This window comes from Haplochromis burtoni, unplaced genomic scaffold (genome assembly GCF_018398535.1).
Source record: "Haplochromis burtoni strain Fernald_Lab_line unplaced genomic scaffold, NCSU_Asbu1 Contig_111, whole genome shotgun sequence".
In the NCBI taxonomy this organism is placed as follows: Eukaryota; Metazoa; Chordata; class Actinopteri; order Cichliformes; family Cichlidae; genus Haplochromis; species Haplochromis burtoni.
The window spans coordinates 916,041-921,042 of record NW_024582472.1 but is presented as its reverse complement, the minus strand read 5'-3'; positions in this window follow the sequence as shown (position 1 = coordinate 921,042).

Here is a 5,002-nt window from a genome sequence, read left to right as displayed (position 1 = left end):
AAAGTTACTAGAAAGAAATTGAATTAAAAATGTTGTTACTGTAGGAAAGCTCCTGAAATAGCTTACGTCTGAGGGTCAGACTGTTACTGATGAGATACAAGGTGAGGTGACACGCTTTGAAAAACCAAGTGCACAGTGAAATCAAAAAAAGGCCTTAAGCAGGAAAACAAAAACCTGTTCTCCCAGAGCACAACTAATGCATGCTCTGCAACACCATAGCAACCAGGTAGAAGTGGGTCAGACAAACAGGTCAAGATAGATGAACAAGTGACATGTGGTTTCTCTTTTACAACCTAATTAATACCTCGAATACTTGTCTGGACGCCCACCCCACCTCTTTTGGCTAGTTTGTGGGTTTAAAATCAGACTGACAAACCAAACAAGCCACTAGTGGCTAATCTGAGCAGTAGACGAAAGGCGAAAGAAGAAACAAATTGCGAGATGTACTGAACAGCATCTTGGGGTATGTACACAAATGATTCGTTTTTGGAACTGGTGAAAGAAATAATACAATTTGTGTTCTATTTAGCCTCTAATATTTACAAATTCTTTATTTCTTATAAATAATATGCATCCATAGTTGGTCGGCCCTCCCTGAGTCTGGTTCTGCTGGAGGTTTCTTCCAGTTAAAAGGGAGTTCTTCCTTCCCACTGTCATCACAGGGGCATCATCTGATTGTTGGGGTTTTCTCTGTATTATTGTAGGGTCTTGGCCTTACAATATAAAATGCCTTGAGACTGGTGTTGTTGTGATTTGGCACTAAAAGAAAAATAAATTGACTTGACTTGTTATAGACTCATTAATAGTCTTGCTGCTTAGATATTCTTTACAGGCAGACACTCTTTTACTTTATGCTCGAGTGCAGAGGGAAGTGTTGAGCATGGACTGATTATGATGTCCACTGACACTCACAGAAGCACTGGAGCGGACATGGAAAGCAGATTTATTTTAAAAAAAAAAAGATAACTGATAAAGCAAGAAAAGAGAGTGGATACCTCTCAGTTTGATTTATCTATATCATGATGAGAGAGACAAGCAAATATTCATAGTATAGATTAGAATGGGCAGAGACAACTAAAACAGAGTTTATCATTATCTATCAGTCAGAAGGAAATTTATTCGTAGTTTTTCATCAAGTAGTCTAGAAATGTAAAAACAGGTAGACAGCAGCACTTCACGAGTCTAACAAGTTGATATGTTGAAAAGGGAGAATTTATTTATTTATTTCTTCAGCCTAAAATACCAAACTCATTTCCATTCCTGCTAACTGCAGGAAACATAATGAACCCAATCATGGCGATTTTCCACAGGTATTTCACTGACATCTGCATCCTGGAATGAAAGAAGATACTAATTTGGCTGGAAGGACCGAGAAGAATTTTTTGATTCTATGGGTGTGTGTGAGTAAGTGTGTGTTTGTCAGAGTGTGGGTGCATGGCTGTGAGAAATACACAAACTCCAGCAAGTGATGAAGCAAGGCGAAGCTTCCAAGTCTTTTATATCCTATACAACCCTCGCTGCTACCATACAGAGCGCCCAGGGACTGGAAAAATTTAATCACGCTAAACATATGTGTAAGGCGAGGTGATGCACTATCAACTGAATACATGCATGAGGAAAATCAGAAAAGAATAATGTCAAGAAGATTCATACTCAACATCTAGTAAATAAGACACGTTCCCACAGGACCAGTCAGGCTGCTGCACATCACCCCCACATGCTGAGGCACAGTGAGGAAGCATTTCATACAGAAAAACTCAATGGAACGTCCTCAATTTGGCAAAAGACGCTGAAAAATAAATGTTTTACTCAAATATGTCAATATATACTGCAGATGTACAGTATATGTGTGGATATTTAAATGATGTTTCAAAGTGTGGTTATTCGTTCATAAATCACAACTCTAATGCACTGACATGACTTCTAAAACCCACTTAGAAAAAAAGCCTTATTGAGATTCCTGTGTAGGCAAAGTTTACACCCACATCAGACCGAGATTATTTCATGAACATTTTTTTTTTTAAATCTCTACACTATTCACAAAATATTTATTTGTTTTTATTGTAATATAAAGAGTATTTTCTTAACTGTGATGGAGTCACTTACAATTCGTTTATTGACACACCAGAGCCGAAAACCAGTACTATCGGGCATTTTCATATGCTTGGAGCACACAAGCATAACTTGGCACCAAATTCAGTCATCCAAGCTAAATAACAGAAATATGATATTTTTAGACCTACAAAACCCTTCCTTTGGCTTATTACCACACAACCAACTGGAAGGCTTTGATTTGCAGAGCTTGAACATTAAAATATAGTCATGGAATTCCGCATTTTCTAAATAGTTAGAGATGACTCACCAAAACAAAGTTTCTCAGACATATCTGAGACAGGCATGATAACAGTCAATTTCACATCTAACAGCCAAAGGGCCCCTTTTGCATGGGTCTTGCATGGTCTGCTTGTGTGCACTCTCTCCAGGAACTTTAGCTTCCTCCCAAAGACAAGCATGGGTTAGATTAACTGGCAATTCTAAATTAGCCATAAGTATAAATGTGAGCAAGATTAGTTGTTTATGTCTTTGTATTAGCTCTGCGACGGACTGGGCACCAACACCAGGAATGCTTGCTGCCTCTGTCTTAACATCATAACATTTCTCAGTTTAAACACCTTCTGTCCTGTTTTCGGTCACTTCTGTGGTGAGAATACGCAGCTAAAAGTACTCGATTAGATCTGGATCATCTACACAATTAAAATTGGCAGAAACCGGCTCTGATGCCAACTTATGAAGTTGATAAATGAGTGTTTTTATGGCGAGGACTGGTATGCTTAGACAACTGTCTAAGCATACCAAGACAGCTAACATAAAAGCTCAAGTAAAAAAATCGCTCAGGAAGAAATAGATTTGTCACCTGATTTAAATATACTGCTGGATTTGTCCATAACAATATAAAGGGAAAAGACTAAAGGATTTCATAGCTGGCATATTTTAGGACAGGTATGGGTGGGAAGAGATTAGCAAATGGGAGTAGATTTGAGGAAGCAGTTGATAAGCCCACAGGATGTAGCAAGCCCCACCATAGCTGGTGCAGATAAAACACACAATGGATGGTTTAGTTTGTGAAGCTCAAAATGTCACGGGAGGACACGGCAGATGAGACGTGAAAGAAAATGCTTCAGGTTGGGATAAGCTGGTCACTGAAAGTTTGCTAAAATGTTGATGGTAGTAATAACCTAACAATTCCTGAAACTGTTAAATATGAGGATTAATAATATATTAATATGAGATTTTTACAAGTATCTTTGGCAATAACATAAACCGGAACTAAATCTGAGGAATCCATAAACACATTTTCTGGACAATGAGCCTCTTGTTGTTCCCTTGCTTGTTTCCATGATAAAGAGCCACTGATCAGCAGGATTATTTCACACATCAATATTCTAGAGGCGTTTTCTGCTTTTGTGCATTTCCTATTTTAGTACGGATCCTATGCACAGTTTTATAAATGAAACCATATTCTCTATTTTTCTGATGCCTATGCATTTGAATTAGGAAGCTACATAACAACAGTACCTATTTGGTTTTTTACCTAAGCTACATGCAAAATCATTTAGTAAAATAAAATAAATGAAAGGCATTTTTGATTACTTAATTTGTACATGCTTGAAAAAAGGGTTGAGCTATATGTATTAAACATCTTAAGAGTTCTTGTGAGTTTTCTACTAAATCTTTTGTGTTTGGTACATAAAAATAATCAGTGCATCTACCCGCAAAGTAATTTAACGGTTCAATTCAAAATTTAATTAGGCACTGGCAGTTAACGTTTATTACATGGCTATATCCTTACATTTACATCGTAAATTGTAAAAGTATAATAAAGATATTTTAATGGTTATAGTAGCAGCCAGTAAAACTGCTACTGCATCATACATTTGATCCATGAATTGGTTCCCTAAATGCAGGCTATCCCTGGATTATGTGAGAAGGGTTTTCCCTTTCTATTGTTTGTGCTTGTGCTAAATTCAAGCACTTGGCAGATTCAGTGCAGTGCTCGTCAGCTTCCCCAGCCCTGTGGTAAACTGCAAACCTTTTCCAATATGCTGCAAGTTGTGTATTTGTGTACTCATATCGCTGTGTGCAGGTGTGACATTAACTGTGATCCTCTGAGAATGGATAAATGACAAAAGATGTGATCCTCCCCATCCCCGCCCCTTTTCACTCTCCCTCAGAGACATGTTGAGGGGGAGGCAGCAATGAAGAAGAATCTGTGTATCTGTCAGTTTGTCTGATAGCCCTGCACACTCTCCACCCTTGTCCCTCTGCAGGGGCTAAGCTCCTGAAGACACTGCTTAAAGTGTCACAACACTTACAAACCAAAGGTAGCCATACTTCAGTTGCAGACCAGAGGAGGCATGGTTATGGAGAAGCCCCTTGAACTCAGTGCAAGTCATTCTGTCAGAGAGTAGTCAGACTAAGAGACACAAAGCCACAAGCAGAAACATACATTTAAGGGTTAATGCGGTGACACACAACACACAGAGGCATGAAAATGACTGCAGGGGCCATGCATCACACGGCGCTCTCCCACACATCCATAGGCATACAAACACACATACGCAAGCACCTTGTCACTCAAGGAAGCAAAGTCTGTGATCTGGCACAGGATGGAGGGCGCTTACATAACACTTGATTTTTTAAAGGTGTAATTGAATGTCTTTTTGGGTTAAGTGAAAATCATCTGGGTGCACCAGCCATATCAAAGCTGACATTCATCAAAGTCTGCCATAATAAGAAAAAGTCGTTTGATGTGAAAAGAAATTCACAACACACAAAAAAATCATACCTGATATACTTTTATTTGATATGCAAAACTTACAAATCTCACTCATGTTTTTATGAAAATGTATACATACGTAAAATAGATACTGTAACTTCACCCACAGTTTCATTAAATACTGCTTATTATCCTTGCTAAATGCAGTCAGAAGGTATGTATATA